Here is a 22660-nt window from a genome sequence, read left to right on the forward strand (position 1 = left end):
ACATCTGTCCTTGCCGGGCGTGATGTCCTCCCAACATCTAACAGTACCTACTCCCGAAGCAAACTTTGGCCCTTTGTTTTTATTCTGACATGTGCCTTAAAAAAAAAAAAAGAGTTAATCATATTTTGTATGTTTCCAGTAGGACATTCAGGGATTAACTCCGAGATCTGCAGCCTTAGAAGCTCCCAGCTCATCTGCCATCCTTCTGGGCAGCCCATCACCTCTTCAGTGTCACCAGTTTCAGGATGAAACTTACCTCCTTCCCAAGCTAGCTCCTCCCACAATGACCGCAGGCTTGGCCAAGAGGCCACAGGTATCTCCGCTCCTGGGAGAGACCTCATTGCAATTCTACTTCTTCCTTCCCTCTCTCCAAGCTTGGCCATGGTGGGAGACAGTGGGCATCTTGTCTCTCACTCCCTGACCCCTGTGAGAGCGAACAGCCTGGGGTGGCCTGACAGAACCCTCCCACTCAGGACTCTGAAGCTGGAGAGGGTTCTGAAAACCGGGGAGGAAGAGATTGAGTTTGCTTTTGCTGGAAGGATCCCAGAACTTCCCTACAGAGGTCATTCAACGCTTGGTCTCACCCTTCTCTCAGGTCCTCCAGCACCGCCCCGCCCCACCAGCCAAGGCTTCTTGATATTCTGATAAATTCCAGTTCTACTTAAGGTAGCTAGAGGTACTCTCTCTTCTTGCAACCAAAACCCCCGAATGAGGCAAACGCTAGGATTTGGAAAGTTGAAAACAGACAAGGAGGAAGTTCCCAGTGGAGGGAGCTTAGAACCCTGAGGACAGAGCGAGGAAGTGGGAGGACCCATGGGAACGGAGAATGACACGTTTGTCTAAAGGGAGCAGAGGATGCCTGCAGAGGATCCCGGGGAGATCAGACCAGGAACACGGTACTTCAGTGTGGACATCATGGGGCTGGACGGCAGGATAACTCATCTGGTGCCTGTACCAAAGATCGCCGGGGGCAGGAAGAGCAGTTAGAAGTCTGCAACACTGAGAGAGGCCATAACTCAAACGGGAGGAGTGACTGGATGGGAAAGGGAATAGGAGAAGTTGAGAGGCCCCCAAAGAATTGACTTATTGGCTGCAGGGGCAGAGGAGAACAGGTGTCCCAGGTACCTCAGCGTTTGGATGTGGGTGGTGGCCAAAGTATGTTGCGGATATCCGAAATAGAGCAGTGGGGTAAACAGGTTTGTGAGGGATGAACAATTCTGGGTTTTGCACAGTCAGATACATTTAATGAATATTTACTGCCAACTTATTCCATGGAGAATACACTACAGGAGGCACGGAAACGAGCAGGTCACAGTTCCTGCCCTCAAGTGACGTTTTTGCTAGAAAAGTGGCTATTAGTGCTGCCCGTGTCCCTCTGGGGTGGTGAGCCGCACTGCTTTTTAATTGTGTCCTCCATCTCGGCAGGGGCGGAAACACCCTGTGGGCAGGGACCACGTCTGATATTCCTCTGCAGCATTAGCATCTTTCCCTGGGTACCCAGGACCCAGCAGACACTTAATAAATCTTTAATGATGGATGGACGTTCCAAACCTTTATGAGTTTGCCAAAGGGAACAGGGGCCTGCAAGAGCTAGCAAAGAGGCCTTTAAGAACTCACGTTCAAGAATTTCAAAACAGACGCTGGTGGGCTTGCGGATTTCAGTGTTTCATTTTATCCACTCTGTGTCCACATGGAGAAGAGACAGAAACTTGAGTCCTGAAATAGCATGATAATTTCTGACCGCAACTCTGAAGCGCCTTCCCATGACCTCTTCAGACTTGAGAAGGGACAGGTTAGAAACCTATGAAATCCATCTCTCAGGGACTGACAGGGTTAAAGTTTTCAAAAAAAAACCACAAAAACAGTCAAGTTTGTACAAACCAAAACAAGTAAGGTGTCCTCCACGTCTGGGCAGAACAATTCTACTTCTAGCTCTGAATTACGAGCTGGACTTCAGGAAACAGCTAGGCATTGTCTAACTGTCTAAAGGAAAAACAGATGAAGTAACACCATAAAGTTGAGTGCGATTTAGCATAAAAAGAAATTTAGAGGGCAGTTAGCGTGCTACGCGATCTTCAGCATGTGTTTTGTCAAGGAACGCTTACTGTGATTATAAATATCACGTCAGGACTTTGAAACTTGAAGACTGCTTGCTCTGAAATATAAAAATGATCAAACTTTCAATTGTTTTTGATGATGATCGTCGGGGTAGAATTAATTTTAGACAGGAAAAATTTTAAGGTCAATCCATAACTGTAGAAAAGCTAAGAGGATTTTACCTGCATTTCCATTTTGAAATCTGCCTGTAGGTGAACATCACATATGAAACATTTCTGCAAGATACAATAAACCCTCAGTTAATCAGGATGCCTCAGGAAGGAGCTGTTCTGCTCAATTACATTTTCATTTTGGGTAAGGACTAACCAGAAAGCCCCTTTAGCGGGAACATGAGTGGAAATTTTTTAAAATACATATTGCAAGTGCTGTCTCACCTTTAAAATGCAGTATAATTAAGTGACGTGAGTCTTAAAATCTATTTATTTCTAAATGAATTATTTTATTTTATTTTTTAATGGAGGTCCTGGGGATTGAACCTAGGTCCTTGTGCATGCTAAGCATGTGCTCTACCACTGAGTTATTCTGTCCCCCAGACGTGAGTCTTATATCAATGTTGGGGTACCCTAATACCTCAAAGTCATTCTGAACACAAATCCCCATTTTATGGCACTAAATGTATACATGATTGGATGGAGTCTGCACTTAGTCAAGGCCATGTGCTCAAATTGCTTTTTAAAAGTTAATAAAATGTATTTGTTTTTCTGCATTTGCTACTTTTTTCCCCCAAAGTGGAGTACTGAGTAGGGTGACATGCGGTTAGTAGGGGTTTCAATTACTTGACATCTGGTAATCAGTATCTTATAGGGATATTTTAAAAGGAAAGTCTTCTAAAATACACAGCAACATTGTAAACTGGTAACATTTTTAAAATTTTTAATTAAAATTTAAAATAAAACAAAATAAAATAAAATAAAATAAAATAAAATAAAATAAAATAAAATAAAATAAAATAAAATAAAATAAAATATAGAGCAATTCTTACTGACTGGTGAATAGAATGTTGGTTTCATTAATCACACTCTCCACTAAAGCACAAGTAAGTTAATGAGAAGGTGCATTTCAGAAACGCCAATGATCAGATACCTTTTCACTCTGCTGTTTGTGGTGCACTGCTCCAAACAGCTCTCTCTTTATTCAGTAAATTTGATGGAAAATTTTAACCTGGAAATTGGCCACGTGTGAGGATTAAGCCTGTGCATCTGAACACCCGGTGGTCTGGGACACCCTCCCTTCCAAATGTCCTCCTCTGTTCATTAGTCCGTAAACTCCTTCAATGGAGTTCCTCTCACCTCCACACCTCCGCTGGGACACTTAACAACATGCCTGGATTTGTAGTCATTTATGTCCATATGATTTTCAAAGATGACAAACTGATAAAGAGCAAGAATGATCTCTTTGAATTCCCCAGAGTAAACCATACAAAGTTCGAAGTTAAGAACAGTTTCTTGAAGGAATGCTGTGGGATTAAAATCAACTGTTTAGAAATAGTGTTTTTTAAGTGCAATAAATGTTTAGCTAGTTATATTGTAAGTTGTTATTAATGCTATAGTTACTTACTCATTGTGTCCTTGCCACTTGCCAAGTGTGTTATCTGACCCTCACAACCCAGTGAAGGAAGCCAATATCCCCATTTTAAAGATAAGACTTGAAAAGCTTCAAAAACTTGTCTAAGGTCACAAGCTGATAGGCAGTTGTGAATTGTTTTTTCCTGGTCTCTCATACAAATGTTGGTTCACAAGGTGCTTGAGAAATAAACTGAGATGAATAAATTGCATTTATTTTAATTTCCCATTAAGTCAATTTCGCTTTCACTTTTTCTCTCCATGACTTACTCAGTTTCTAACTCAAGTTTATGCTTTTATACTTTTTGACGCCCTTCACCCGTTTTGTACACTCCCCACCCCCCATCTCTGGCAACCACCAATCTGTTTGCTGTAGCCATGAACTTGATTTTTCCTTTTTAGTTTCCACATATAAGTGAGATCGTATGATATTTGTCTTTCTTTGTCTACCTTATTTCACTTAAAGCAGTCCCTCGAGGTCCATCCATATTGCTGCGAACGGCAGCATTCACTTCTTTCCCACGACTATTAACTGTAATATTCATATATATGAGTCACATTTTCTTTATCCATTCATCCATCCATGGACACGTGGGTTGTTTCCATGTCTTGGCTCTTGTGAATAATGCTGCAATGAATATGGGGGTGCAGATATCTTAGTGACTTCATCTCCTTTCAGATCTGTACCCAGGAGTGGGGTTGCTGCGTGCTGGATCACATGGTAGCTCTGTTTTTAATGTCTTAGGAATCTCCATTCTGTTTTCCTTAGTGGCTGCACCAATTTGCATTCCCACCAACAGTGCTCAAAGGTTCCCTTTCCTCCACATCCTTCTTTCTTGCCTTTTTGATAATAGCCTTTCTGTCAGGTGGGAGGTGGGCTCTGACTGTGCCTTGCACTTTCCTGGTGATTAGTGACGTCGAGCACTTTTTCATGCACCTATTAGCCACCTCTGTGTCTTCTTTGGAAAAGTGTCTATTCAAGTCCTCTGCCCATTTTTCAATCAGATTGGGATTTTTTTTTGCTATTGAGCCATATGTGTTTTTTAAAAATACATTTTGGATATTAACCCCTCATCAGATATTGCAAATATTTTCTCCCATTCAGTGGGTTTCCTTTGCATTTTGTGGATGATTTCCTTTGCTGCAGAGAAGCTGTTTAACTTCGTGCAGCCCCACTGATTGAGTTTTGCTTTTGCTGTATCACATTTCCAGCCCTCTCTCCAAATACAGTCACAGTGGGACTCAGGACTTCACTGTATGAATTGGGGGTGGGGGTGGGTGGTGGGGATGCAATCTGGTCTGTAACACGTACCAAGTAAATCATTTGCACTGAAATCATTATCTCAGGGTGTGATCCCAAATTAAAGCAGCCATATACCAATTTGCCTTAGACCTTGAAAAAGGTTGTTATAAAGGACACACACACACCTGGTTTGACAAAAAGGGGGTTCTTGACATCAGAGAATGCATCAGGCATCGCCAGCCAGTTTCCTCATAGACTTGGACTGTATAATCCAAGAATGAAATCTGGCAGGTTGTAGGGGAGTCTCTTTAAAAGAATGTGCCTACGCGTTTGCAGCAACATGGATGGGCCTGGAGGTCGTCATACTAAGTGAAGTAAGCCAGACAGAAAGAAGAATACCGTATGATGTCACTCATATGTGGAATCTAAAAAAAAAAAAAAAAAAAGACACATGAACTTATTTACAAAACAGGAATAGACTCAGACATAGAAAACAAACGTATGGTTATCAGGCAGGAAAGGGGTGGGAGGGATAAATTGGTAGCTCGAGATTTGCAGATACTAACTACTGTATTTAAAATGGGTAAACAACAAGTTTCTACTGTACAGCACAAGGAACTATATTCAATATCTTGTAGTAACCCATAATGAAAAGGAATATATGTGTATGTATATGTGCGACTGAAACGTGATGCTGCGCACCAGAAGTTGATGCAACATTGTAAACTGACTAGACTTCAATTTAAAAAAAAAAAAAAAGAAGAACAGGCCTATGGATTCGTAGGGTTTTGTGCTTCCTGCACCCGTTCCTTTCTGTTTAGCATTGCTCTGCACAGAGGCAAGCTGGATGCACAGCTATCCTGACGGATGGGAGGAGATGGAGGAGACAGATCTCCCGGGGAGTCTGTCTCAGGAAGGTGTCGTGTGATGTGCTTTCTGGGCACACGTCTAAAGCAGTTGACAGTAGACCTTTCAGGGTCCTCCCCACATGACCCTCTTTGAGACCAAGGCTCACACTCACCTGAGAGTCACTGGGACGGGCCCCTGACCAGCGCTCTCTCCCCACCGGCCGTCTGGGCAAACCTCCCCTGTTGCACGTACACGCATTAACTGCTATTTTTCAAGTACAGATGCCATGGTGCTGAAAAAAATCCAAATTTATTTTGTGACGTCATTGAATTCATAGCAGCTTTTAGTCATGTGGTTTCCTAATCAAAGGACATTTAAGCTACTCTCACGCATGAAGACACTTGAAAAATAATACCTTTCTATAAAAAAGGATCCTCCTACTCAAAATTTTGGAGTCATTGTTCTAATAATCTGTAACAGAGACACGTTTCTAACTCAGCCAACCTCCGCGGACAAGGGCTAAGAACAGAGTCTGTGATCCACTCTCTGTTCACAGCCCCCCACCCCTGAGTAGTGTCCTTAACGCGACTTCCTGTGTCCCTGGTTCTTTATTCTAGCTGTCCTTGTCCCTTCATTCCTCCGTATTTTTTTTTAATTTGCATTCTTTTTATTGAGGTATAATCAGTTTATAGTGTTGCATCAATTTCTGGTGTACAACATCATGTTTCAGTCATACATGTACATACATATACGCATTTTCCTATTTTTTTCCCTTGCAGTTACTATGAGGTATTGAATATAGTCCCCTGTGCTGTACAGAAGGAATCTGTTGTTTATCTGTTTTATATACAGTAGTTAGTACCTGCAAATCTTGGCCTCCCTCTCTCTTGCTGTCTTCTCCTGCCCATATTTTTAATTCTATTCGCATAAGATCTTCCTCTTCCCCTTGATCGATGCTTTGTGAATTCCTTATCCATTCTTTTAATCACCATCTCATTGAAAAGCCTTCTTAACTCGACCCACAAGTATCCCTATCATGTGTAAGGAGCTTACCCAAATGCAGAAATGGAGAATTAGACTAGAGAAGATTTGCTCAGATATATATTCATCGGTAAAGGTTGGCCACACCCGTGTAGCAGACCCAGCTGGTGCCCAGTCTCACCCCGGGACCCCACCCTTTCCCTGCCTGTGGCCCTGAGATGCTTAGAGCATCTGTTCTCCCCAAGTGCAGGCAGCAGTCCTAGGACATGAGGGTCCTCTCAACCAACAACTGATGAGAACTGGTTGGCAGACACCCCACCTCCCCTTGGGTGAGATGCTGGGGTGTCTGTTCTGCTGGCACCCAGAATTTTCCAGTGCGATGAACCTCCAGGCGTCCACAGTCATAACTCACTTCATAAACCCTACACCGTCTTCCTTCCTTCTCCTGCTTCCCCAGTGCTATTCCTGGGATCCCAAATGACTTTGTGCTCTAAACTGAGTCTCAGAGATTGCCTACGGGGAAATCCAAATCAAGATGCCCTGGGACGTTCTCTGCCTTGCTACATTTTGAACAATCCTATTTCTAGATTAAAGAAAAGGATATTTGGCTGTCTTCTGGTACTGCCTGGATTTATTAATGTCATCACTCTGATTGACACATAGGTAGCTGTGACCTGGAGAAGCCACTTCACCACTACGTGCCTCAGTTTCCCTACTGCAGAATAAGAGTCTGGACCGGAGCAGTGATTTTCAAGGTGTGGGAGTCCCCTGAAGCACTGTAAAGATTCGCCAGATCTCCAGACAAAAGTGAAATCTGAACATGAGTCATTCGAATTAAATTACAAACCTCCAGGGGAAGGGAAAGAGTGTGCCCCTGGGTATTGGAGACAATTCTCCGCGTCTCTCGTGTTTCTGCTCGTCCTGCAAGCAGAGGCGCCGACCGCCTTTATCCCAGACGGTCCTTTCAAAGATGCCATAGAACAAAGAACCTTGGGAGGTAGGGGCAGTGTCTCCCCATGGGACAGCGGCAGGTTGGTCTACTGTCCCGTATAGGAGGAGGGCTTCCCTCCAGCACAGTGGTCGAGCAGTTAGATTACTCGTTGCTCAGAGTAAGAAACTGCAGTTCCCTGAGCTCTGGGTTTTCAGCACTGATGTAAACGCCTGCACACAGAGCATCTGCCCAGCCCCTCTGTCACCCCCGTGAGATTTGGAGGCTGGGGGGACTGAAGCAGACAAGAAGCCCTTGCCACTTGCTGTCCAGGAGGACTAAGCCCTTTGTCTTTGACCCGGGAATCTTGTGTCTTCGACCCGGGAATCTTGTGTCTTCTGGCAGCATTCACAAAACTACACAAGCTCAATTTTTAGTGCCCAAGTTAGATTAAATCTCAGCCCCCGCACGCTGTTTACCATTTGGAAAGTGTTGCTGAATTCTGTGCTATTAATGTTACCAGTGAAACGCAGGTTGGTGGAAGGTTTGCACCATACTAATACCATCGTCCTCCAACATAGTCTGAAATAGAATCTAAGTAAAGATCCGAGGTTCTGAGACAATTGGCTCGAAGGCAGATTAGTAAAATCTTTGCACTGCAAACAGGCAAGCGTGTGCATGCTGGTGATTCCCCATTTTGATGGTTTCGTATGTGTCCTTGCAGGCAAAGAAGAGGGTTATTTACCACATTGTAAAACACTCACCACAGACATTTTAGGAGAAGAAAAACTCAACTGCTTAGAACACAAATAACACCACAAATAACCGTACAAAAATGTGGCGATGTCTGTGTAGTGAGTGACAGCAGTGGTAGGAAAGCTCGTCACATAAAAGTTACTGCCAACCTGAGGGCAAGTTTATTTGTGTAACAAGCCCTGACTGTCACGAAGAAAGCAACTTTGTTTTTTTTAAGTGTTGGATAATGTCATACAAATTGACAACTTTATTAAAGGATTGTTTCCCTCACTGCAAACTTATCAGACATTTATAATAATAAATGCAATGAATTCAGAGTTTACTTTTCATCCTCAGGTTCACTGGTTACACTGAGGCAGACCCTCCGTATGGTGTAACAGAAGCAGAGCTAAAACTCTCAGACACAGCAGGGCCGAGCTGTTTGCACATCTTGCTGATGTTTTTGAAGAACTATATTTGGCATGTAGGGCCCCCATGTCAGCACGACTTAAATTACAGTTACAATGGGCAGACTGAAACTGAAAGCTGAAGTTTGGACTCGGCACACAAAACAAAGCAAATTCAGCTATTTAGAAACTTCACATTACTAGCTGACAAAGAACTCGGAATTGCTGTGTCTGATTTTTAAAAAATTAATATGGCTTTATATTGTTCAAGGTTACATTTAAAAAGTATTTCCTGCCCAACGATCATTAAAACTGGCTGAGGTATTTGATCAACCATCTCTAAATTTAGCAACTGTTAGTTAAGAAACAACAGCACTTACATGATATCGTTAGATAAAGATTGCCTTACTATTTCTCCATTGATTTTCTGATTTAGCTTAATTGATGTATATCCTTGGTTGCTAAAAAGCTATTTATAAAATTTTACCATATGGAACCACCTGTCTTTGTGAATTATAATTGTTTTAATTCTATCAGCTACACTGAGGGGGCACAGAAGTGCACCCGAGATCCCTAAGTCCCAATTCCTAGATTTTGTATTCATATTATTCATATTATAGTTCTCAGTGATTTATTTTATGAGTAAATGTTATAGATTTGAATGTGTAAGTAAATCTATGCTAGCAAAATAACATATTTTCTGTTTTACACGTTGGAGTTCCACCTAAGATTTTATTTTTTCAAGAAGCTTCTGGGAAGGAAAAGATTTTGCAAATCCCTAGAGTAATTAATTTGTTAAGATTGTTTTTTCATTTCTAAAGACTCGTTTCTCTATTCTGAACTTAAATGTCTCAATTTTCCAAAATTATTGAACCAGAAGACTGACATATTATCCAAGTTGACATATATCCAAAAGATACACACACACACACACACACACACTTTCTCGCCTCCCTGCCCCGGTGTTGCCTTCTCTAACGCAGCCCAGTCACTCTCTGCATCAGACGTGCCAACTTTGCTGATTATTCAGTTTGTCCTCATTTCTGTTTCCTTGAGCTGCTTTTGCTCTAGGTCACTGATTATCTATACTTCCGCTGAGCAGTGGATGGAATGATTTATGAATAACAACAACAAAAAGGGAAAGCAGGTAATTTGGAGTAGTTTGCTAACCCTAATGAAAAGCTTTTCATGGAGTAAGTGTTTAGAATTATTAACTGGGACAGTAGTTTAGTCTTTCATGCTGCCCCGTGAAAATATCTGTAGGATGACAGAGAAAATAAGCTTATGGTCACCAAAGGGGAAAGGGGAGGAAAGGGAAAATTAGGAGTTTGGGATTAGTGACACAAAGTATTATAGATAAAATAGATAAGCAAGGATCTACTGTAGAGCACAGGGAACTATACTCAATATCTTGTAATAGCCCATAATGGAAAAGAATCTGAAAAAGAATATATATATTTATATGTATAATTGAATCACTTTGCCGTACGTCTGAAACTAACACAACATTGTAAATCAACTACATTTCAGTAAAAAAAAAAAAAAAATCTGTAGGATGAAAGATTCTGGGGAAACCTCCTATCACACAACTGAAACTCTCTGTGTCTCTGATGGTGGTGTTGTGCCCCAGACTGTGTATTAGCTATCTCTTGCTGTGTAACAAATTACTCCAAAACTTAATACTTGGAGTGATATGCATGTATGAGCTCACGGTTTCTGTGGGTCAGAACCTGGAGCGGCTGACTGGGCACATCTGAGTCAAGGTCCCTCACGAGGTTACTATCATGCTGTTGTCTGGGGCTGCGGTCTCATCTGAAGGCTCTACTGGGGAGGAGGCGCTGCCTCCAGGTTTCCATGTTACTCACGTGGTTGTTGGCAGGACTCACAGGCTGTTGGGTTGAGGGCCCATGCTCCTTGCTGGCTATTGGCTGGAGGCCTCCCTGGGCTCCTTTCCACGTGGGCCTCTCCTTGGCCAGCTCACAACACAACAGCTGACTCCCCTCCACATGAGCAAGAGAGACACGCACAGGAGGGGGCCCAAGACAGAAGTCACAGCCTTTCTGTAACCTAATCTTGAACGTGACATCCTATCACTCTTTCCATATCTGCTTCATTAGGAGCCAGGGACTCAGTCCAGCGCCCCCTGGGAGGGGTGTGAAGGGGAGGGTCTTACACAAGGGCATTAACAGCAGGAGGCACAGATCTCAGGGGGCATCTCAGAAGCTGCCCACCCCAGGGGTGCGATGCAGAATCCGCCTGCCTCTGCCACACTCTCCAAACCCAGCAGATTCAGCTCCTAGCCAGCACGAGTGAGCCCACACCACACAGCCAGTGGTCTGCATGCCTCTCATCTCTCCGCTCCTGAAATGAAAAGTCAACAACTGCTTCCCTGTCCTCATCTTGCCAGCATTTTGTACCCATCTGGGTCAGAACAGGGACTGTTGGCGGAGTGATTAAGGGCACAACCACTCCTGTCATCACAGGCACCGAGGGCCTTACAGCAGGCCTTCCCCCCAAGACTGGAGATGCAGGTCCAGCTCTGCTCCGCGGATGCCCAGAGTGCTTCTTCTCCTCTGTAATCATACCTTGTCCTCACCTGTCAGGTTGTTACCGTGCCTCACTGCATACAAAGCGACTTTTTAAGGTTAAAAGAACTCCTTCCCCAAATCAGGGTTGACATACAGCAGGGACGCTACTGGGAGCCTCCAGAGCCCCGACTGGCTGCCGGGGCAGTTCTGGGGCTTGTTAATTGGCATGCGCCCATTCCAACCAAGTCACTTTGCTGTACCCCTGAAACTAACACAACATTGTAAATCCGCTATACTTTGATTTAAAAAAAAAAGACGCTGGAGGAAAAAAAAATATATATATGGTTCCAGACTCGGTCCAAGGACAGATTGGTTTTTGCTCAAAGTTCAGCTGGGATTGCAGGCTTTGCTAGCCTGCTGGAGCCTGACTGCTGGGGCGTTCCGAGCTCTCCAGAGTGCTAATGATTGCCGTGGCCGTGGGTAGCAATTTGATTCCTTGAGATTCCAGCTGCCCCACCTCTCAGTCCAGATTGCAAGGGAGGAGGAGTTATGCCAGCAGCTATTTTAAGGTTTGTCCATTAACCAAAGAGGCATATGTATTTTTAGCCCAAATTTATAAATGTTTATTACCTTAAACCCAAGATGAGAGCAAGTGGGTGGTTCCTTCTCTTGTGTCTGAAGCCTTCAAGTCTGTAGAAGTCACTCTTGACCTAGAATTCGACGGGTTCTGAAATACGGTAACTAGTTGTTAATGGTGCAAACAGTTGGCCACAGATTCTCAATTGGGAGCCTCGAGGCATCAGAATGGTTCTCCAAGAAGCTCTTAAACACGTTATTTTGGACTTCCGGACTTCAGCCCGCCCTCCTCCTCCCATGCTGTAAACTCAGGGGATGTGACATCTGCCACTTGGAATGAAGACTGGCCACACAAGCCCAAGGAAGAAGCTTAGGGGCAAATCCAGGGGAGGACCAAAGGACAGACCCGTGTCCCAGGGGTAACGCCACCTGGAAGGCGGACACAGGGTGTGTGGACAGGCTACCGGCGTCTGGGTTGCTTCCTTCATGTCTCAAGTGATTTCTAAGTGTCTCCATTTCCCATCTTCAGGTTGCAAAATACTCATCATAAATAACCAGTAAAAGCACAGCATTTTCATTTAATACAACTGCACTCCCCTTGAATAAATGTGGCAATGCCAAACTTGAAATTTTCAGGATTGACAAAATAACGAATTAGTTTTTTTAAACTGACACCTCCAACGTGAATAATTTTAGGGTGTAGTCCATTTCGTGTTGAGGTATTGCATTCTTCCCCACCAAATGTCTGCCCCTCAATTTCTGAAGATTTGTCTTTCCATGAAAACATATCTCTGGCTTTTCGACGGAGATTACAGAATAGTTGACAGTTCGTGGACAGTTGCTCCACAAACGACTGAGGTCGATGTACCTGTTCCCTGCTGTAAAAGAAAGCACAGACAAGCAGATGCACACAGATGTGGTACAACTTCCTGGGCACCATCTTTAGAGAGAACTGCTTGCTCTTAATTCTCTCTCCTGCCCGTAGACCAGAGCTGGCGGCAGACGGAGTGACCATGAGGAGAGGACACAGCCTGGCGGGGTGACACAGGGACCATAGCGGAGGAACCTGGGTCCCTGGGTGACCTATGGAGCAGAGCCCCCTGTCCTGACCTGCCCTGGGCCCTTGACAACCTTGGCCATAATATGCTTTCTTAAGAATTATTGAATAAATTTCAAAAAAACACAGCAGCCCTTCAGAGAGGAACAAGCCTCCGGAGAGGGGAGGCCACGCCCCCAGGCCGGGCAGTGACTGGAGAGGCAGGTTCTGAGCCAGGCGCCCAGGCTCTAACCACTGCACCACCCTGGCTCTGCCGTGTTTATCCCGTCAGTGCTGCAGGGTGTGAATGTCCCTATCTAAGGGCTCCTGCGTCTGTGACACAGGAGCTGCTTCTGCTGAGTCAGCCTTGCTGGCGAGGCTCACACAAAGGTCCTAATTCACCGTGACCCCAGCATGCTTATTTTCACCCTTCCTGTGGGGTGACGATGCAACAGTGACATTGGCAAACATGGGACACGGAATGGAACGAAGCTTTCCTGGAAGCTGGGACTGTAGCAGGACTGTCTCTGCCTCCCAGCTCCCTCTCATCTGGGAGCCCCCAGCCCTGCGGAGTGACCCCCGAAAACACTCTCCTTCAAATTCCACCCCTTACACTCTCTGCCCACCATCTCCCCAGCTCCTGTCCTATGTACTCACGCCCTCGGCATAGGAGAGGCAACACCTGGGGTCCTTCGACAGGACAGGGGTGTCAGGATGTCAGTGGGTCGCTTTGTGCAGGAAGGTGTTACATCTCAGTGGGCTCCTGTAAGAGCGACTGTCAGATCTTTAGGGCTTTGAAATGTCAAGTCCCCACAGCCATCTGTTGACATCCGAGTGACTGAAAATTGCCTTTGAATCTTGCTCAAACATTTGGAGCCTCCACATCCTTGTTTCGGATGCTCAACAGATCCGTCAGCAAACAGCGCAAACCCACAGGCTGGATGGCACGCTCCCGTGCACCCTCCCCCTCACCAGGAATCCACCACAGGCTCCATGCAAGGAAAGAACCAAAATCCTTGTCCAAAATTCCAGTGCGTGTGAGCACAGGAAAAGATGGCGGGGTGCTTGCTAATGACGACACCGACATTCCTGTCTATTCAATAGATGCCGGATGCTGGAGGTAATTCACTGCAGGAAGTGACAGCTGGGGCGGGGAAGGAGGAGGAGGGTAATTGGCGAAATTAAAATTTAGATCAGCGTCAACCCTCTCCCCCATGCAAACCTCACAATGCAATCTTACGTGAGCTAAAGCTCTCGGGATCAAACTCCTGTGTGGGCTGTTAGAACCTCACTCCCCAGCCCCTAGCCATGCCCTCTGCCTGTAACGTGGATGAAGTAGATGACAGACCACCCTGCTCCCCCGACGGCGCCACCCCGCTCAGGGCTCCCACACTTGTGCAGACAGCGGACTCCCCCGGGCGGGGGGAGCTGCGTGAAGCACAGGTGGCCCGCGCACCCCCAGGGCGTGGGAGTCAGAACTCGGGGGTGGGCCTGTGGATTAACGTTTCTAACATTTTCCAGGTGATGCTGCCGTTGCTGGTCCACGGACCCCACTTTGAGAACCACTGGTCTCCGTGACAGGGACTGTGGGTTCTCCCTAATTCCTGCACATCCAGGAGAGCTGCACGGAGGGTGGGAGAGGACTGAGTCCCAGCTCGGCCACCGACCAGCTGCATGGGGTGATTGCTTATTTTCTGAAAGCTTCAGTGTCCTGACCGGCGGGACATGATGGCACGGCTTCCTGCAGAGGGACTTAGGGGACGCAAAGCCCGCAGGGCCCCCCCCCCCGCATTAGCTCCCAGGCTCTGCCCCCCGACCTGGTCTCTCCCTAGGCCTTGACTGCGAGGAGCAAAGTCTTCCGAAATGCTCGCTCCTAAGTGTTAATCCATACCCAATAAACAGGAATCTGTTTCTGGGACATCCTGGCCTCTTACTTACATTAATATTGCCTTTTGCTCTGGTTGCTGTTTGACGGGACTGCCTGGGAGGCTACAGCGCTATACTGACTTCATCCTGCGAGAGAGAGAGAGAGAGAGAGAGAGAGAGAGAGAGAGAGAGAGAGAATGAGAGACAATACCAGCCCCCACCGCTGGTCCGTGGCCTGGGACCCCAGTACAGACACAGAGAATTTCCTATCAAAGTGTCGCCTGTTGAAAGTTTGGTCTGAAAGTTCTCAGTACTTCAAGGGTGGCACCTCTCCAATTTGTCCGGCTGATCGCGGTGTTTGCTGGTGTTGCACCAGGCTGCGTGGGGGCCTGGTGAGCAGAACTCCGATTCAGCCTCCCCCAGACAATTCCCTCCCACGATAATTCCCAAGAGAAAACTGGGACCAGGCCAGTGGTGAGTCACGCGCAGCGACTAAGAACAGAGGCTCAGAAACGTGGCCGAGCCCCTCCCAGCCGTCCTGGGAGGCCAGTCAGTTCCATGTCCCAACTGGTTAAACACTAGTCACTCAAATGAGGCGTTTTTTAAAAATAATATTCAAATTCTTACCTGTCTTCACCCGAACGCGGGTGACATGTTCACAGCAACATTACTCACAGTGGTCATAAGGAGGAAGTAACCTGAGTGTCCAACAACAGACGAACGGATCCACAGAATGTGGTCTAAGCAGACAGAGAAGCGGGGAGGGTGCAGCTCAGTGGTGGAGCGCATGCTTAGCATGCATGAGGTCCTGGGTTCAATCCCCAGCACCTCCATTAAACTAAACAAGGAAATAAACCTAATTACTTCCTCTTCCCCCCAAAAAAATTTTACAAAAGGGACAGTGGAGTATTAGCTTTAAAAAGGAAGGCTGCTCTGACACGGGCTACGACATGGATGAACCTTGAGGACGTGGTGCTCACTGAAAGAAGCCACACAAGGAGACAAACACCGTGTGATTCCCCTTTCATGAGGTCCCTAGAGGAGTCAAACCCTCAGAGACAGAAAGTGGGTGGTGGGGGCCTGGGGCTGGGGGCGGGGTGAGGAGTGAGTGTTTCATGGACAGAGGTTCAGTTTGGGAAGAGGAGAAAGTTCTGGAGTTGATGGTGGGAAGGATGGCGGCCCCAAGTGGGAATGTTCTTATCAACACTGAACTGTACACTCAAAAATGGTTAAGATGGTAACTTTTATGTTACGTGTATTTCACCACAATTAAAAAAAAAAAATTAAACAACAACAAAACAGCGCGTTCAGCTCAGGGCCGGGGCTGTCGCTGGATCAGTTCGGAGAACGAGTGAAGACTGGATGCACCGGCTTCTAAGTTACTTCTCCAGCCTGAGGGGTGATCCGCTGTGGCGTCTGGAGGCTGCTGGGACCCCCTTTAAATCCACACCACAGACAAAGAGCAGAAGGAAGTAACTTACACGAGGAAGCGCTAATGTTCTGATGAAACCAACAGGCTTATACTATAGGTACGTCCAATAAGAGCCCCAGAGTGTCCTCCAGGGCCACTGACACCCAAGGAGGCTGTCAGAGGTGCTGGGAATTAAATCACTTCTTGCCCCCACGCAGCTCAGCAACCTTCCCTACGTTCTCCAGCAGGTTCCATTCCATGTAATTGAATCTATGGGGAGTCTTTGGACTTTCTATAACATGACTTTACTGACAAATTCTTTTTTTTTTTTTCCATACGCATTGCTGGAATTTCCAGAGTAACATTTAGGGCTATTGGCAAGGATGCCTAACTTGTCTCTGATGTTAACGGAAAGCACCATAATGTTCCCGTTTTTTGCAGGGCGCTGGAAGGCAAGTGCTGTGAGGACAGAGCCTTACCCTGTGGCAATTACGCATATTTGTTACTGTCCTGGTTTTATTTCTGTTGTTGAATTTTATTCTGTCTGCTTTTTTCTGTGATGCTGAAGTTCTCTATTTCTTTGTTTCAGTCATTTAGATGAAGTAAAATCATGTTTTCGTCCGACTCTCAAGTATCTTTAAATGTATCAGATATACACTTAAAATTACATTACTCAATCCAAAATAAAATACAGCTACTACTAATTAAGCATATGCTTTTTGCTCCTCTGACAAATTCGTTTTGCAAAAGCAGCAGCAGAAGGGTCCGCTCCCCGCTTTCCCCTGAGCTCCTCTGAAAGGCAGGAGAAGCACGTGGGCAGAGGCGGTGGGAACTCAGACCCCCCCCAACTCCAGCGTCACTGAGAGGAAGAAGACTCTGACCCTCAGGGAGCTTGAAATCGAACAATTGCGAAGGAAATCCAATGGCTCAGACAGTTACTCACGGAATACAAAACTGATCAAAACTACACGTCGAAAGGATACACAGGACCCTCACGTTCACTGGAGCAACCATCCATTTCACCAAATGTGTATCATGAATGAACTCTTCACATTGGCCCCAGAAGTTAGGCCATTTTTACCACATTTGATGTCTTGGAAAACTAGTACTTGGCAAAGTTTCGCTTACCAGACCTCCAAGAAAACAGCTCTCAGCTCGGGACACAGGTGTCCTGGGGTATCCGCTCGACATAGGCGGAGATGGGTGGGCTCGTCACCCAAGGGTCCCCAGGGCAGGTGACCCGCAGCGCCGCCCACCTCTCCTGCGTCTGGCCCTTTAGCCGCATGGCCGCCAGGCCAGCTTCTCTTCCCGTCAAGCTTGCTCCCAGGTGACTCCTAACTGGGTCTTCTATTTTTCCATCTGGTTTATTGAGGCAAATTCAAGGCCTTCATCTTCCTGGGCCTTCCCTTCTGAGTCTCAAGACTCTTTTCTTAAACAGAAGCCCGTACTTGCAAACCAAAAGGGTTTCAAAATGCTTGCTTCTGATGTCACCTTCCAAACCTATTTGGAGATCAGAAAGTCACAGTGGCGGTTTCTCTCTCTCTCAGTTCCTGCTACGGAAGCCATCCTCATTCTAATTTTCCCCTTGGCAATCTGAATACCTCTAAATGAAACTCGGAGAGACATGCATATGAAGAACTTTAAGAAAGAAAAGCACAAGGATTCGTATTTCGAAGTATTCTCTGACTACGTACATAGCAAGATATTTTTTTCTCGCCAAAATGAATCGTGTTCAAGTGTACCTTCTTTTGCCTACACTGTTCTTGGTACCAGGCGACATCCAGGGACGAACTGGACCCAGCTTCTCTGTCCATCTAGAGATTCCATTCCAGTGGGAGACACAGACTAAAAGCCAATGAATGAACCAATTATTTAATGACAATGATGAAACAGGCTACAAAGAAGACATGGAATCCAGCAAGTGTGCGACAAGGGTGGCAGAGGCTTGCTCGGATTTTCTGGATTTTTTTCCTGGACTTTTTGAGGAGTGAACTCAGATCTCAGAGGGGAGTGGAGAGATGTTAAGAAGGCAAGGAAAGAATTTCCTGTCAACCAGCATGTTCTGTTGCATGATTTCAAGTGGCTGCAGAGTGTTTCTATACAATTGACTGGGCCAGTTTCTGATTGCTGTGACTTTAAATCCCCTCCTATTAGCAACGCTGTACCAAGGTGCCGGCATCTCTGAGTACGTATGTGTTTATTTCCTCAGGATAAATTTCTAGAGGAGGAACTGGTTTGTCAGAGGGGCTACAAGGCTAGGCTGCCTGGTACATACTGTTCAGATATGCTCCAGAAAGCTTGCACAGTTTACACCCTCATCGACAGGGCATGGGAAATCCAGTCCCATGTGTCCAGTGGTAACTCTCACTGCCTCTGAAAATTGTGCCATTTTATAGTGAAAGCACGTGTGCGTTTACACTGTTTTCTATTGTGTGTTTTATTTCTGGTGGGTGTTCACATGTGCTCACATGTTTAGCAGTTACTTAAATTTCTTCTTTAATTAACTGAACACTTACGTTCTTTGCCCATTTTTATAATATGGTGTTCTTTTCTTGATTAGTGTTGAGAGCTCTTGTATGTGGAGAATACTCGCCCTTTTCACCACACTGCAGTTGGCCTTTTACTTCCCTTTCTGGTGTTTTTGTCACGTGTGCAAGTATATCAGGTGTTTCCACGTCAGCAGGCGTGAACACACACACACTTGTACAGCCGTGTCAGTGTGTACGTTACGCGAATCCCTGTGATGTCAATGTAAATGGATCGACTGGGCTAAAGAGGAGGAGCATTTCAATCATCCTCTTTTTCCTTTCGATTTTATTGAGATATAGCTGACACCCAGCACCATATGCTTTTTTGTGGGAGGGAGGCAATTAGGTTTTATCTGCTTGTTTTTAATGGAGGTGCTGGGGATTGAACCCAGGACCTCAGGGCTTCCTAGGCATGTGCTCTGCCACTGAGCTGTACCCTCCCCCCAGGCAGAGGTACATTTAAAAGGCTGATAGCTGTTCCCAATCACCCAGCTTGTCTGATGGTCACAGCCACCCTCTGAGATCATTAGGAATCTGACCAGCTAGAAATGAAGGGCCCAGAACAGAGGGCACGACTCAGCCTTTCACCACTGAGGGTCCTGTCTCTGGTATATTCTACAAGGGGGGGAAAGAAAGGACTTAATTTTCAAGTTCTCAAACATTTCCTCTGCCAGAAGTCAGGATTGTAGAGACCAAATGAAAGAGTTTATTTTAAACATCAAAAGAGAACATGACCTAAGTTAGGAAAGGGAAATCTAAACTTGCTGCCCAGTGACGGTCTCAGGGCTGAAGGCTCTTCCAGCATCATGTCGCTGAGAAGAAGCATCTGGTTCTATTTTCACAGGGGGCGGCCCCTCCCCGGCGGATCACAGAAAACACATTCCTGTATCCTGCATGTTATTTCTTAATGTCTCTGAGTATTTTAGAACTGGTGAGAAATCTTCTGAGGGAAAAAAAAAACCCAGCAGGCATTGAAAGTAATAGACTTCCTATTATATTCTGCACCATAAAAAAAAAGTTTAGATGCAAACAACCGAACGTCAGAAATGATTTCAGCTTGTGAGTAACACGAAAATGGATGTACCGTTATTTATTACTCTTTTTCAACTGAGAAACGACGTGGCATTTCAAAATGGTGTAACGTAATGAGCTTCTCTGTCACGGGAAGTAACTTTAGCTACTGTCATGGAAGAGATGGAGAATTTCAGAAAAGGCTCTCAGAAGGACTGACAGAGGACGCTGAGGAACCCGACTCTCTCAAAGGCTGCGTCTTCCGGTTCCGTGGCGCTGCTATCGCCGTACACAATAAAAGCGCCTTGTGCCAATTTAAAAAAACTCCCCTCTTAAAGAATGGAAATGCCTCTCTGGGAGCAAAGTACCCTAACAAGGGATGATAGTTGCAAGAGGAGGAAGACCGCGGGGCAGCCGCCGGGAAGGATCGTGGACGGGGAAGCCCACGTCCACCCTGGACAATGGCAGGAGGCGGAAACGAGGTCAATGTGCAGCTTCCGGGGAGGAGGCGAGGACGGCCCGGACGGTCTGGGACCGTGTCCCATCTGTTAACACCTCTGACGTCCGCACACGCAGCACGGTCGGTGGCATCTTACGGCTGACGCTCCGTCAGGTTTATTTGTCCCAGACCTTTCATCCTCAGTGGCACAGAAAATGATGGCCCCAGGTTTGCTGAAGTAGGAATCCTGACGTCCTGATGATGAGGCCTGGAGAACGTCGTGCGGGAGCCGGGGGCTGTCGCCCACACCCGCAGCAGCCGGTGAACTGTAAGCACAGGGGCAGCGCACGAGACTCCAGAGCAAGGTTAAAGGGGCCTGAAGCCTTTGGGGAGGAGAAGGAAAGACGGTGCGGCTGCTGACTCACCTTCAGACTCAATGAGAATGTGTACAGCCCGAACCCGGCGTCGGAATCACCGTGTGTCTTCATCTCCCAGAAGCAAATAAGCAGTTTATTTATTTTTTAAAGTGCCTGTCAGGTATTAGCCTTAGAAATCCAAGTACGTCAGGGTTTTATAGAAAATATTGGATTGTTTTGTGCACAGGGTGTGTATCTATTGATTGTGATTTGTAACAATTAATTAATACTCAGATATAACATCTAGAGAGAACACTTCCGCTCTACAGCACAATTACAGAATTGATTTCCTACAGAACGTTTTAAAGCGATGTGGACTTACACAGCTGGGAAGGTCTGAATTTCCAACTGGAGTCAATTCCAGCCTTTTGAATTGGGAAAAGTGGTGGTGGGAGACCAAGCTGTGAGACCAGAGACCCCAGACCCAGCACTGCCTGTTCCTGGAGCCCTCACTGAGCCAGAAGCTGGGCAAGGTGACCATGAGTTCCTTTCTTAACACACGTGGTCATAGTGTGACCAAGGCCAACAGGCCATCCACTGTCATACGCAGCCCAAGAGGAGGCAGGACACAAAGGAGGAATACAGGAGTACTAGAATGACCAAGACACCTGTGCTGGTTGCAGGGCAGTGGGGGGAGAGCTTCCTGAAAAAGCCCACATGGGATGTGCTTCCAAGGGGGATCCTGGGATGTGGGGGCGAGTGGAGGGCAGGTGCGGATGCACCTGAGAAAGGAACACACCTGCTAGAGCCAACGGCGGGGAGTGTAACGGTCAGGACTGCGGCTCTCAGGCCAGCCCTGTGTCAGCATCACCTAGAAAACCTTAAACAAGCGGTGCCTGGGCCCCCCGCCACCCCGCCCAGCCAGATGCCTCGGGTCTGCTCCGCTTGCCTGGTCTGTGGCTGTGCGGACCTTCCCGACCCAGGTCAACGGAGCCAGATGCTCTGAGGATGGGGCCCAGACACATGTTTTAAAGCATTTTTTCCCAGGTACTTCGGTCTGGTACAGCAGGTAGGAGAGTTTCAGTAAAAGCTCAGGGTGTGAGTTGGGAAGGTCAGAGAGGATGTGAACTAGATCTTTTCTTTTGGGATCTTTCCCAGAAGGTTTGTATCTGGGACAGTTTGCGGCAGGAAACAGAATCCAACGCAGCCGGGTCATGAAGCTGTGTGCAGTGGTCAGGGACTGAGCGAGAGACAGAGGGCAGCCAGGTGGTGGCAGGGACGGAAGCCCATGTACCCGAGAGCTGGGGAAGGCAGGAGCCTTTCTGGAGGAGGCTGGAGTCCTAGCGTGGCCCTGAGTAGGGAGGGGGCGGGAAGGAAAACACAGCCGTCTCTTCCCATGTTTTAGCATCTTGCTGCTTCTCCCACTGCCCAGACCCAACCAGAAACCAGGGGGCCAGGGGCCAGCATCCCAGAGGCAGAGCCTGCTGGGCTGGTGGAGGTGGGGAGCGAGAGCCAGATGAGGATCCTCAGCACCATGTTAAAGGCACTGTGAGGAGCTTGCCTGAATTTGGGGGCCGTGTCGAGCCCTGGAGGCTTCTGATCAGGAAAGCCACGATTAGAAGCCTTGGGATGTGTCAGCTGCCGTGACTTGGAACGTTACTGTGAGTGGGGAAACGCAGACCTGCAGGTGGCTCAAGGCCAGGAGGAAGCAGGCGGTTTCCCGCATGCACGCTGCCCTGCGGGGTCAGGGGCTCCCTGGGGGCCGGACGATGGCCGGAGCAATGGGTAATGCCCGGCCGCTGCCCTGACCCTGGCCTGCCCAGCCTTCTCGCTGCAAGTCCTCGTCCTGAAGAACAAAGGCCTGCCTGTTCTTAAACCAGATTAATGGGATGGATTCATTCCATGCGTTCATCCCACACTGAGGAACTGTGGCCGTGCCGGCGAGCGCGTAGGGGCATGTGGGGTCTGAGTTCCTGTGAGGGGTGCGGGGTGATTTCCAGCAAACAGCAGAAGTTTCTGAGACTTACTGTGGTGCATCGCTAGGAGACTTACAAACGCCCAAGTTTCACGGAGCTGAGCTGGGTTC

General features: G+C 46.8%; 1 long non-coding RNA gene across 1 annotated transcript; it reads right to left on the reverse strand.

Annotated features, from left to right (window-relative positions):
- Positions 1–4944: 4944 nt before the first annotated feature.
- Positions 4945–6703, reverse strand: LOC141575463 (uncharacterized). The gene is made up of 2 exons (XR_012503059.1): positions 5945–6703; positions 4945–5348 (listed from the first exon to the last, which is right to left on the reverse strand). It is a non-coding gene; the product is annotated as an uncharacterized LOC141575463 (long non-coding RNA).
- Positions 6704–22660: the final 15957 nt, after the last annotated feature.

This window comes from Camelus bactrianus, chromosome 28 (assembly GCF_048773025.1).
Source record: "Camelus bactrianus isolate YW-2024 breed Bactrian camel chromosome 28, ASM4877302v1, whole genome shotgun sequence".
NCBI classification, from domain to species: domain Eukaryota; kingdom Metazoa; phylum Chordata; class Mammalia; order Artiodactyla; family Camelidae; genus Camelus; species Camelus bactrianus.